At 47.6% G+C, this 13894-nt stretch overlaps 1 long non-coding RNA gene across 3 annotated transcripts in view; it reads left to right on the plus strand.

Moving 5' to 3' along the window:
• Positions 1–13468, plus strand: part of LOC112208420 (uncharacterized) — a 46440-nt gene extending 32972 nt beyond the window's left edge. For 2 of the 3 annotated variants that reach the window (XR_010149983.1, XR_002942909.2), the window contains exon 3: positions 12027–13468. This is a non-coding gene — a long non-coding RNA (uncharacterized LOC112208420). Of the gene's footprint in view, positions 1–6735; positions 8456–12026 lie in introns of those variants that run through there. The other variant, XR_008546767.1, reaches the window with a different exon arrangement.
• Positions 13469–13894: the final 426 nt, after the last annotated feature.

Consider the following 13894-nt stretch of genomic DNA (forward strand, 5'->3'; position numbering starts at 1 on the left):
TCACCAGGCTGGAGCGTAGTGGCACAATCTCGGCTCACTGCAACCTCCGCCTTCCGGGTTCAGGTGATTCTCCCACCTCTGCCTCTTGAGTAGCTGGGGCTACAGGTGTGTGCCACCACGTCCAGCTAATTATTTGTATTTTTAGTAGAGATGGGGTTTCACCATGTTAGCCAGGATGGTCTCGATCTCCTGACCTTGTGATCCACCTGCCTCAGCCTTCCAGAGTGCTGGGATTACAGGTGTGAGCCACTGCGCCCAGTCTTGAAACATTTTAAAGACAAAAAAAAGTACAAATAATTTTATAGAACAGTCATATTCCCACAACCAGAATTAACAAAATATTTTGCCACGTTGGTTTCTAGTCCTTTGGAAAGGACTCTGGCAAGGCAGAAGGATCCTTACAGCAACACAGTTGCAGCCTCTCCCACCCGGGGCAGCCAGTTTGAGGTATTTGGTTTGTATTTTTATATGACTGTTTTTTAAGTTTCACATACCCGTATATTTGCATTTATCCGTGACATAAACCTGTCTTTTGAGCATGTTACTGACGTGACGGGCACTGACCTGCATTGATGACTCTGCTCCTTCCTCTTCTCACAGTGCTGGTTATCCCAAAATCCATCTGGTCTATTTCATTCTACTAGTTTTTGGCTGTTCACACCTAGGCTTCTATTTATCTAAAGTATCCTTTTGAGGGTGGAATGAGGCAGGAACCCTGTTCCCCAGATGAAAGCCCAGTCCCTGGGCTGTGTGCTGAGTGCCTTGTTCCCAAACTTAGGAAGCTGTCTCCATCGGGTCACAGACTCCCACGAGTGTCTGTCTCTGAGCTCTGCACTTTTCTGCCAACCTATTAACGCCACACTGTTTTCATTACCATACCTTTGTATGTATTTGCTTTCTCTTCCAATTTGGCTTTTTTTTTTTTCCAAAAAAAATGTTTTAACTGTTTTTTCTCCTCAAACCTTTTAAACGTTATGTTATTTTTAAAAATGTTAAAAAACAAAAGTAGATGGGATAGGAGAGTGAGCTCCTATGTGTCTGTCCTCAGCATCAAAAAATCACCAAATCAGGCCCAATTTCATTGCCTCTGCTCCCCCACCAGCCTCTCCTCCTCCCCCAGACTCTTTTAAAACCAATTACAGGCACTACACCATGTCATCTGTGAGCATTTCTGAAGATATTTATTCACATATATTCTTCCATATGTGCTCTGGAATCAGTTTGTTAAAGTCCCCATATATTTTGATGAATCTTGATGGAATGTTCACTGAATGCTAAGATGTTGGAGAATTTACTGTTATCCAAATACTCCTGTCCGAAACACTGGTGCTTCTCCTCCTCAAATTCTTCCTTCGGGCCTTTCAATAACATGTTTGTAGTTCTCTCCAGGAAGGTCTTGCACATATTTTTGGATTTTGCTCAACTCTGACTGTCATAGATTTTACTGTGGCCATGAATGGCCCACATTTAGGGTTCTATTCCCCATCTGGTGACTGCCAGAGTAAATGCTAAGAACTCCCAGTACAGCTCTTGTTCTCTGCACTCTTGCCGAACTCTTGTATTGATGTCTGTAATTTATTCAAAGATTCTCTTGAATTCTATATGTATAGAATCATAGCATCCGCAAGAAAGTCAATCTTTTGCTTTACTTTTTTATTCTTCTAGTTATTCGGGTTTTTTTGTTTGTTTGTTTGTAATTTTGAATTGTATTGCAATGGCTTGGGATTTCAATGTGTTGCTGAATAAGAGCAGTGATAATTGGCAGCATTTTCGTGTTCTTGATATTTATGGGCAGTGTATGCTTTCCATCTGCCTAACGTCTTTTTCCTGCCTAAGTGTTTGATTTTTCCTGGTGTCTCTGCGTAGCCCTGTGCGGTTCCTGGCTGGTGTCGTTCCTCTGTTTCCTGGTGTCTCTGCGTAGCCCTGTGCGGTTCCTGGCTGGTGCCGTTCCTCTGTTTCCTGGTGTCTCTGCGTAGCCCTGTGTGGTTCCTGGCTGGTGCCGTTCCTCTGTTTCCTGGTGTCTCTGCGTAGCCCTGTGCGGTTCCTGGCTGGTGTCGTTCCTCTGTTTCCTGGTGTCTCTGCGTAACCCTGTGCGGTTCCTGGCTGGTGTCGTTCCTCTGGGGAAGGAGGCAGCTCTGCTGAACCAGCTACATCCCTAGGCCCAGCAGGAGGCAGGGCGAGGGAGTGAGCTGTGGAAAGAACACATCGACCTGGGCTTGCTCCCCTGAACACCTTCAACACTCTTACCCTCCTCTTTCACTTCATTCTTCTCTTCTCAGCTTTCCTGGGTCACCAATGGGTGGAGGCGGCCTCTCGCTCCTGTCCACCTCGTCACAGGCCGAAACCCTGATCATGAACAATGGAAACTGTTTATGGACTCAGGCGCATTCTCGCCTCCCGCATCTCCATTCCTCCTTCCCAGTGCCCCTCAGCTGCGGTGCCCATCTGCACCCAACACTGGGGCAGAACCTGGCTTTGGGGCAACAAGTACTCCACAGAGTAGGTCAATGGGGTGGGGCATTCAGGCAGAGTGACACACGGGTTTGCCCCAAACTTCACCTCTGGTAGGGGGTCTCCTGGGAATCCCACAAAGGTTGGGCCTGGCAGGGATCGGCGGCAGGACTCTGCCCTGGCTGGGCCTGTTTCTGTCCATCTGCTCTTTCCCTTCCCTGCCCAGCTCGTTGCTGAGTCTGTGGACATGAGATGCGCCAGGGACAGAGAGCTTGTGCTTGGGGGGGCCTGTGACCCTGGGGTCTTAGGGAGCCTGCTTGGGTCACACCATATCTCCTCTCTGCCCTGCGCCTGGCACTGAGCTGCCTTTCAAGGCTGAAAATGTGGGCTCTGTTTTCCATCTGTCTGCATAATTTATGTTGAGACGCTCCCAGTCATCTGATTTTCCGTGTTATCACCTCAGGACATTTAAACAATTAACGGTTTAGCAGCAGGAAGATAACTGCCACATACACAGTCAGTGTCCTGGTTAGAAAACAAGCAATCAGAGAAAATATGTTTTGAAAAGAATTAGTGGGCGGGCTGAGCTTCCTATCTTTCACCTGGTAGATTAATGATTGTATGTCAACACAGCGACAGGCTAACATTTTCAAATAGAAAGATATGTGATTAAATCTCTCTTTTGATGTGTTCTGCAAATTGCTTCTCTAAGCTCTGCTTCCAAAGGGCGGCTCTCCAATTAGAGTCAGATTATTATTACGGGTTAGCGATCACTCCTGCTCCCGTAGCTGACTCATTCTTTAACATGCTAATTAGCAAATACATCCAGTGCCTTGCATCGTATTTGACCTTCAGCATTCTTTTCTAACTGGAATCATTTCATGCCATTCCGATGAAATGGAGACACTGTTCTGAGGTTTCTGACCCCTCCCTCCTAAGGGCCCCGTGATCTGCCACAAAGCCCGGGAAGATCAGCCACACACACACCCCTCTCCGGATCATTCTTTTCCAGAGGTCAATGACTTAATAAATTCACTTTCGTTCAGCAAGTTTACCGTTGCTCCTCTTAAAGGGACAGCTTGTGTGTTCGTGACAATTTGGTATTGTTACTGAAGTGGACCTCACACTGGGGTCAAGAATTCCTAAATTGCTACCTAATGGTCACTGTGAAGAGAGGCTGCTGTACCGACCACAGCTGCATCCCACGGGGTCTGGAGAGGACCAGAGGCCTGGGCCCCACCAGGTCACAGAGTTGGTCATGAATTCCCCTTCTCCTTTCTCTCCTTACTTCATGTAGGTATATTCTTTCTAAAAAGATTAAGTGGCATCATATAAAATTGATATACCTGCTTCTCACTCTTTCAGCTGCCAGAGGCTCCAAGGCCCTTGGTCCTGGCTAGGCCCCTCCATGGTCACAGCAGTGATGGCCTCCCACATGAGGACCCCAAGGGTAACCCTCGGTAACTCCCACCCAAGGGCCCTGCTTGGAGCCTGAGTCCACCTGCAGCTGGGTGTCCTTTCCCCCATGCCCAACACACTCAGTCTCTGGGGATCAGGGTTTGTGCATCTCTGGGTGGCTGCTCCACCAGCCCCAGCAGGGCGCCGTGGGTGCGTGGGTCCTGTGCCAGCATCTGCCTGGCTGTCACCATGCGCATCTGCCTGAAGGCAGCAGTTCCCCGCCTTCCCGCCTGCTGTGAATCTCGTTTCTGCTCCCTGGTTTCTGCCGGCTGTCACCATGGGCATCTGCCTGAAGGCAGCAGTTCCCCGCCTTCCCGCCTGCTGTGAATCTCGTTTCTGCTCCCTGGTTTCTGCCTGGCTGTCACCATGGGCATCTGCCTGAAGGCAGCAGTTCCCCGCCTTCCCGCCTGCTGTGAATCTCGTTTCTGCTCCCTGGTTTCTGCCGGCTGTCACCATGGGCATCTGCCTGAAGGCAGCAGTTCGCCGCCTTCCCGCCTGCTGTGAATCTCGTTTCTGCTCCCTGGTTTCTGCCTGGCTGTCACCATGGGCATCTGCCTGAAGGCAGCAGTTCCCTGCCTTCCCGCCTGCTGTGAATCTCGTTTCTGCTCCCTGGTTTCTGCCTGGCTGTCACCATGGGCATCTGCCTGAAGGCAGCAGTTCGCCGCCTTCCCGCCTGCTGTGAATCTCGTTTCTGCTCCCTGGTTTCTGCCTGGCTCCCACGCAAAAGATCATCGCATTCTCTGCTTCTCTCCACTGTCTGCCCTGCTCCTGTAAGCACAGCCATTTCTGTCAAGTGCCTCTCAACCTCAGAGTTCATGCAACGCTTGAGGTGAACAAAAAGCCCAGGCCTCTCCATCTGGAGCAGGTTTGCAGATTCTCATAGCCCCCATAATTGTCGCTCCGGAGCGGGTTTACAGACTCTCATAGCCCCCATACTTGTCGCTCTCAGCAGCTATCTCAGAACCTGTTATTTATTAGCCAAGTGATGTGATTGGTCTCTCTTCTCATTAGATCACGACCCCTATGGGGACACGAACCTGTTTATTCCCACACTGAGGCTTCAACCCAGGGCCTACGCTTAGGAAATACTTGACATTTGTTGAGTTTGTGAACAGACGAACACGTCCCCCATTAAATGAAGCTGAGTGAAGTGGAGGCTTAGAGGAGATGGTGACAGCAGGAGATGCAGCCGTGGGAGCAGATTCTCCCTGTCAGTGACATCACCAGTGCAGCAGCTGACCGGCGGCTGACTGTGTGTGGGGGTCAATTGGGCAGCTTCGGTCTGTCCCTCTGTAGAGATGGCTCACGGTGCAGATGTGCAGCGAGCAGGCCTGGCTCTCCTGCAGGCCAGTCCTCACCCACCTGTGCCTCAGTTTCCTCTTTTGTAAAACAGGGACAAGGCAGTCCTCCTCTCGTAGCAATGTGGGGGTGGCTGAGGGAGCTGTGAGCATTTGTCCGTGGACCTAGGACAGGGTCTGGTGCGCCCTTTGAGACTGGGCCACCCTTTAAGCTCCAGCACTCCAGTGACTCCAGCAGCATCAATTGTGCTCCACTCACACGAAGATGCTCTAGACTGTAGACACACCATTGCGTTCATGGAACCGAGAGAGGAAAAACACTTCCAATTAAACTATGACAAGCCATGTAACTAAGATACATTCTGATTCCTGAAATGTGAGGCTGTGAACACCATGTGTGCCCCAGCATCTCTAAGACACCAGTGTCCCAAGGGAAGACACTGAGGACCATGATGGGGCAGTGCCCAGCGGGGCATGATGGCTGAGCGGGCTGCTGGGGGCCAGCTGCCAAGTCAGGTGGGCTAGAGCCCCACTCCCATACCACCTCCCCGCCCAGGAGCTGGCGGAATGCGTCTTCACGTTGTTTTTGCTGTGGCTGCTGACTCTGCCAGCATGAAACACAGTTATGTCAAAATTTCTCATGAACACATACTTGATATTATTGTTCTCAGAATATTTACTGGGAAAGGGCATAAGGACAAAAAGGCACTTTGTTTAGTAACATTTTACTGAATTTGTATTTAATTCATCACAAAAGCATCTAAGCACCTTGGTGGACCCAAAACCACACCTGGAGACATGTCAGTCTCAGACCACAGTTGCTTGAAGGGCCCTTATGACAGCTCAACATATTCCCAGGGGTCCCAAGACCACAGCCTGGGACTCTGCACTCCAAAATGAGGTTTACAGCCCTTAGTCAGGTCTGCAAGTTCTTAGCTTCTAGAGCAGCCTCCAAGATGGGAGCTCATTTAGAATGGCCCCATACACCCTTGAGCACCCCAACTCTGAGCCTCCCCAGCAGCCAGGTGTTGTCCTGCTGTGCAAAAACCCCTGATTGTTTTTAAGCTGGTGTCGACACGCTTCTCTGTCATTGACCCTCATTGTGCCTGTAAATCTGTGCTACACAATTCAGTTGTATGTTGTGGGATTCACTAAGAACCCTGCTGCAAGGTGGGTTGTTGCCCCCGAGGCACCTTCTTCAGAAGCCTGGATTTCTATTAGTTCGTCTTCACGGGTGGAATGGCTGCATGCATTTCCCACCCGTGCACCCTGCCCAGGGTAGATCAGAAGGAAGATTAGCAGGAAGGAGTTTGCAGCAAAAGAAATGTTTTTTCCTAATCTCTAAGCACGCTATACAGACTGTCCTAGCCTTATCTCAGAGCCAGTAATGAATTAATCAAAACGCAGAGAGCTGCTTCTGCAGGTGAAATGAGCACTGCTAAGAAGCTGCTGATAACATCCTTCAGGTGATCCTCTTTTTTAAAAAAACATATATTTTGTCTCTATTGGATTATTTTCCTTCTCTCAGGGACACTGCAGCGGTGTATGCCCAGATCAGCATGAGCATGCCCAGATGCTCCAGGGTCCAGCACAATGACCACACCCAGCCCCTCTGTTACCTGCAGTGAGCACTGGTGAAGGGGAATGAGGAAGGCCCTGCTGCAGGGTGGGCAGCGTGGAGGGAGGGACTCGAAGGGACCGCGGGTCTGCTTTCTCGGGGAGGGACCATGGGTGCAGGTGACAGGCACACCTGAGCTCCTGCGGAATCATCTTCCTGACTTCTCGGCTCCGGGCTCCAGGGTCCAGTCCAGCTCCCATCCACACGGAAGGAAAAGGATGAACAAACTGAAAATCAACAACTCTTCTTCACCCGTCGGAGAACTGAGTCACCAGGCAAAGCACGGCCCCCAAATCTGGAGACACAGACAGGTGGGTTCCGAGAACCTCAGCTGACAGGAGCAGAACCTCTGCGGGGCCAGTGCCAGGGACTTGAGCTGCCCCTCATGAATTTCTGGAGATGCCACCTGGACAAGTGAGAGAAAAACTCCAGGGGAACCCAGTCATGGGGGACCTGCGCTTGGTGAATTTTACCTCCGAGAGCTCGACCAGGTTCCCACATTAGAGAGGAAAAATCGGCCAGGCGCGGTGGCTCACGCCTGGAATCCCAGCACTTTGAGAGGCCGAGGCAGGCCAATTGCCTGAGCTCAGGAGTTTGAGTCTACCCTGGGCAACATGGTGAAACCTCATCTCTACTAAAATACAAAAAATTAGCCGGGCGTGGTGGCGCGTGCCTATAGTCCCAGCTACTCAGGAGGCTGAGGCAGGAGAATCGCTTGAACCCAAAGGCAGAGGTTGCAGTGAGCCAAGATCGCGCCACTGCACTCCAGCCTGGGTGACAGAGGGTGACCTTGTCTCAAAAAAAAAAAAAAGGGAGGGAGGAAATATCCCCTTTTACTTACAGCCAGGGGAAAAGGATTATTTTGAAATACACCCTGTTCTCATGAGGGCTGCTTTAGGGGGAATTATTTCACCAGAGTCTAACAGACCCAAGTTTTTCATCAGTCTAACCTACTTGGGGAAAAGCAAACCCCAACTCCAGCCCCCTCTGGCCTTCCAGTCCCACCCAAGGGGGAAGGGGAGATACAAACTCAGCAGCACTTTGTGAGGTCATGGCACAGGGCACAGGCTCTGGAAACTCTGGTCCTAAATCATAGGGCCGTGCGCACACCTTCCAACCACCACAGTTCCCTGTCTACAGGCCCCTCTGCAATAACGGGTGATTCCCAAGAAGAATGCTTGTTTCAGGCCTGACTCTAGGAGAACTGCCTTTCTGATGTTAAGGTGTCAGAGGGCTGGCTTCTAAACCCTGGGTTAAATCATTTAGTGGCACATTTAGCCATCACCCTGTGAGAGTTCAGAAAGGACGCACGTTCACATGCACAGAAACAGTAAACAGGCCGGCGCCGTGGCTCACGCCTGTAATCCCAGCACTTTGGGAGGCCGGAGGCGGGCCGATTGCTTGAGCCTAGGAGTTCGAGACCTGCCTGGGCAACGTGGCGAGAGCCCTCCCACACAAAAACTACAAAAATTAGCTGGGCATGATGGTGCATCCCTGCAGTCCCGACTACTTGGGAGGCTGAGGCAGAAGAATCACTTGAGTCTGAGAGGTGAAGGCTGCAGTAAGCCGAGATTGCCCCGATCCACTCCAATGTGGGCCGCGGGAGTAAAACCCTGTCTCAAAAAAAAAAAAAAAAGAAAAGAAAAAGAAACAGTAAGCAAGCTTGCTTCTCTACTCCTCCTCAAGGAGAAGCAGCCATTGTCCCGTAATATTCATAAACCTGCTGTTGAGGGTTCTCAGGGAGTCTTGCCTTGCACACCTGTGTATGTGCAATGGCCTCTCCTGTGCCCTGGTGACGTCTCCCTGGCATTGTTTCTGCTCCAAGTGCCAACTTGGGGATCAGGCCTCACTGTTACCAGCCTGGTGTCTGCACCACCCCTTGTGGTTTTCTTAAACCCTCCTCACAATTTTGTACACTGTCCTTTTATTAAACACTCCTTAAATGATCCCATCTTGAATGTTTCTTTGTTTCTTCTCTAGTGGGACTCTGACTGACACCCCTGAGAAGGGACAGGAGGATCAGCAATGTAACATAGACCTCTTTCCATCCCCTTTGGCAGATACACATGTCACGTGGTTGCTGTTCTCTGTCTTAATTTGGGTGGTGTAAGTACTTGCAACTTCACTGATCTCTCCCTCACCTCCTCCTGGGAGAAGGCCAGAGGAATGTTGAGGCCACAGCAAACCACAATGAGGACCCAAGCGTCTGCAGGACCACAGGGAATTCTGGGCACAGCTCTGCCAAGAATCCTTCCTACCCCCTATTTTCTCAACCAAAATGCTGTCTAATATATTTTCATCACTTCCCTGTACCCACTATGAAAAGTGCTCTTGGAAACTGACATTGGGTCAAGCATACAGAAATAGTTAATATTTAGTTTTACCTCAGAAATTGTGGTCGTTCTGTTATTTATAGCATCTGCGGGAAATGCTTATTTGCTCTTGGAATCCAACATTCTTAATAGGACATCAAGCAATGTTTTCCAGGCACACAGGGTTTATATGGTAGAGCCAGGAGCATTTCATTTGTCCTTCTTACCGGCACCCGCCTGGGCCACACAGTACCTGGCCATTCAGCACAGGAGGAGCAAAGGGTGAATTGAATATTGGCATCCAGCTGGGCCACGCCTGGAGGTTGGCAGACATCCGAGTACGTTACGCTTTCCTCCTCCTGTGCTGTATTCATTCCACAAATGTTTATGATATATTGACCACACCCAGACCCTCTGTTACGTCCCCTGTGGGAGGTCAAATACATGAAAATGACTTGGTGCTGTCTTCAGAGGCTGCAGTTCAGCCCAGCCACGTGAGGCCACCATCAAGACCGCCTCTCACCCAGAGCCCCTCAGGACTAGTGTGGAGATTTGGGGAGCCTGAGTCTGCCCAGATTCTCTGATTTGAATAGAGCAATAACACTTTATTTGCTTTACATGTTAACTGAAAGCCCAGTCAGTCACTGGAACAAAGAGTTTGAGCGTTTCAAAGTCAGGTAGGAATGCACTGATCTGTAGCAAGGTTCCAAGCCTGTCTACCCAGGATCAGCTGGAAAGATGTTTGATAATGGAGGGCACAGGTTTTACCACCATTAAAATGAACGACACCTGGTGGAGGTACATTCCAGAGCTTTAGCAAGCTCTGCAGGTGAGCCTGGGTGCACAGCCTGGCAGACTTGGGAGCCGTGTGTCTAGACCCAGGGTGAAGGCTGTGCTGTGCATTAGGGCAACAAGCTGCTTGTTTATGCCCAGACCCCACCCCAGAAAATCTGTGTAGGCACGACGGGGCTTGAGCATCCATATTTGACATAAATAGTACAATACTGCAGGTGACTCTAGTGCAAGCAGCTGGGGACCACAGGTGGAGAAGCATGGTGCAGAGGACCCTGAAATACAGGAACACAGCACCAGCACATCTGCCGTGCTGGAGTTCTGCAAATGATGGCTTCAGCTCCACAGATGGTGGTTTCCCTTATAACAATTTGAGGCTTAAAAATAGGGCTTCACTTAAAAAGAACAGTGGATATTTCTGAGTGGTGGAATGATGAGTGGTTTCTAAATGTGTCTTCCTTATGTTTGTCTGAACTTTCTGGGTTTTTTTCTATCTTTATCCATTTATTGATGCAATAAATCTTAAGCATATAGTATATGCCACCTACTATATTGTTTCAGCAAAATGATAGTAATTAATAATGTAATAATATACTAATTAATATAGGAGTGCAACTAAGAAATCTGTCTGCTTTCTAAGCAATAATTTTAGAGAGGCATTTTTATCCTCCATAGTTTGGTTCTTGGCCTCCTCATTCATAGAAATCACATTATATACACTTCCCAGGGGCTTGTCAAAGCCTATTTAATCAATAGCAAGCTGACATATTTTATTTGCTCCCTTTGAGTTGACCCATCTATTTTATAAATGTGTGGGGTGAGGCTTCCTCTTCTTCAGGTTCCTTTCCTGTATCTTTTTATTTTCTGCAACCTCTTATATTGTTCATAACCACATTTCTCTTATTAGTCATCTTCCCTGCTTTGAATCTCTAGTTAATATAGGAAAAGCTTCATACAAAGTACTGACAATGGTAGCAAATCAGTATCTTAATGTTCTACAGCTGTATTAAACAAGCAAGGAGACTGTCAAACTTTAGTAAGTAAAACAGCAACAGAATCTGCACATCTCCATTTACCAACCTTCTTTGTGCATTCTTTCAGTTACACCGTGTAATGAATAGACTCTTCTGGCCTAGAACAATAACATCCACAGATAAGACTGCTTATATGAGAAATGTGTTCTGTAATTTGTCCATTCATTCATTTATTCACCAAGTATTTGTTTAGTGTCTGCTATGTGCCTGGACCTTGGATGCAGCAGTGACAAAAGAGACAAAAATTTCTGCCCTGGTGAAGCTTATGTCCTGCGGGTAGAGACAGAGAGAATAAATAGGTAGAAGACACAGTATGTTAAAAGGTGGAGAAATAAGCCCATGTGAGGGGTCCCTGAGTGTGCGGAGTGGCAGCTCTAACTGAAATAGTAAGGGTAGAGCTAATAAGAAGTGGCTTTTGAGCAAAGCCTTGACAAGGTGAGGAACCACTCACACTGTAAAAGACACCTGCAGGTCAAGGTGTCCTCAGGTTGAGAAGTGCCTCATCTCATGCCAACTTTTCAACTTAAAAGATACAGTTTTTGTATGATACTGCACAGATACTGTCTTACTGGGCAATTTTCCTTCCATCTCAGGATAATAAAAGGTAAAACCAGAGGGCACTTCACACATCATAGCCAGAATCACAGTAAATCTGTGTTTCCTTCTTATAAGTGCTCTTTTAAAGTTTGATAGCTCAACAAGTATTGTAGACTGTACAGTTGTCCTTCAGTGGAAGGAGAAACATCTACACAAAGTATGTCATTTATTTTCTTCTCAGGCTCTTTCTTTAAAATACCTGCCATTTGTCATGGACCTCTAAGGCTGTCTGGCTCATAATGTTAGCAGAATCTTTTCTATTAGTGTAATTTGCTCCCAGTAGGGCAAAAAAATCTCAAAATAATAATATTCTTACGTTTCTTTCCTCTACTTCCTTCTGCATGACTTTGCACTCACTAGTTGACTACAGCATCCACATTGCCCTGAAAAGAAGTAGGATTTTTTTTTTAGCTGAAATGAAAAGTGGAAGAAAGAGTAAATTTTCCTTTTTTTTCTTCCCAAACAGGAACAGTACAACATGAGGAAGCAGAATCAATGCACAGAAATTAAGCTAATGTCTTCAGTCTTTGCAACACCACTTGAGCAGCTTGACCAAGTCACTCACGCCTAGTGGCCCCGTTAGTTGCTCTTCTCCCATCAATGAGCTTTGGAATTTTCATCAGTAGCTGCCTATGCATTACTCATGGATCAGAGAGCAGAAAGACACCAGACATTGCCAAGTCCCACCTAGGTAGCTACACAGGGAGCCCTGTATTGACCATGGCCCAGAACATGTGAAGCGCCTTCCCATATGAGAGGGAGGGGCATTGGATTAAGAACCTGGTGACTCAGGAGGAAATATCCCCACCAGTGCTTTGGTGGGACTAGAAAATGGAGCCCACTCCTGACACCAGGAAGTGCTCATCTGGAGTTTAATTGAAGACAAAAACCCCAATGTTGGTGCCCAAATGTCTCTGCCTTTTGAAATTGTTGTGTAAATTCACTGATAATTCTCTTAGATTCACGTGGAGACATTAGTATTAACTGTTATTCATCCCTTTAAGGTCATCTTTAGAAGACCCTACATTGTGTTCTAATTGCTCAGCAGGGCTCCCTCCTAGAAGTTTAGACAACAAACTTATGCACATGTGGACTGCACCATCAGTGCCCTGGTTATGTTGGAGTAAAAGTATAGAGAATTTTTAGGAAAACAGGCAGAAGTGTGGGTATTTTTGCTATTCTTTGCTTCAGCTATCCACGGAGGTGGATAAAGACATCTGGGAAGGGGAAAATGTGGGCTAGCAAATAGAGAAGAGGCTGCTACTAGGCTGGGAAGTGCCTCCCTCATTTACGACTAGCCAGAGACACTGAACTTGGCTGTCCAGGCAAGCTTGGGTCCTGGGATATACCGAAATAAACCTTGGCCTTTATACAGACTTATTCCTCAAGCCAAGTTGTTTCACCAACTTGGTTCTGAAGATCCAGACCCCAGCTGGCATGAATCCATCCCCCTTAGACCCCAGCTGGCATGAATCCATCCCCCTTTCCATCTTGCCATCTTCAGCCCTCCCGGTGGAGCGGAGGTTCTCACCTAAATAGAGAAGCTAAATTTCTACCTTCTGATTTTACCTTTTCCATGTGTGCATCAGGCACTTTCTCCAAAAGATAAGAATCATTTGTGTTGACATCTTCACTTATTCAATTCCACTTTCTCTTCTAACTTAGTAAGGATTTCTGCTAGTTAAATTGGCTTTAATTTCTTTTGCTCCCAGAAGTTATTGGAAGAATGCCCATTAACCATTTCATCATATTATTTCTATAACCCAAATTAATTTTCCAGAACATGCAGCATATCACCGTAATGATTTGCTATGACCAGTTGCATTAGAAAATATTGCCTTTCTATTTTTTCTGTATTTTTAAATTCAATCAAAAAGGAATAAACTTCTGCTGACAAAACTGCTTGGAAAAACCCATGCTGTTTAACATGCACTTTTACTATCTTCAGTTTACTAGCTTCTTTGCTGAAACCCTGGTGACCAACCATCTGTGGCAAGTTGTCATCATTTGTACAACCAGTGGCCCTAACTGGAAACTTGGAAAATTCCCACTCCTGGACAATCTGGCACATAGAAACATTCTTCTCAAGATGTGCTAGAATTAAGACTCATTAACGAACAGAAAACACCAACAGCTCTCATAGTTTACAATATGCATAGGCCCAGTGGGGTGCTGGAGGTGGCTGGAATCGGCTTGGGGGAGTGGACCAAGTGCACCCCTTCCTGGCTCCTCATTCAGTGTTGTCTCATGGGCAGTGTGAAATTAGCCATGGTTGGAGTCTATACATAACAGAAATTAGCAAATGCTACAAGTAAGGGCTTCCTCACACTCCTG

The sequence above is a fragment of the Pan troglodytes genome, chromosome 13 (assembly GCF_028858775.2).
Source record: "Pan troglodytes isolate AG18354 chromosome 13, NHGRI_mPanTro3-v2.0_pri, whole genome shotgun sequence".
In the NCBI taxonomy this organism is placed as follows: domain Eukaryota; kingdom Metazoa; phylum Chordata; class Mammalia; order Primates; family Hominidae; genus Pan; species Pan troglodytes.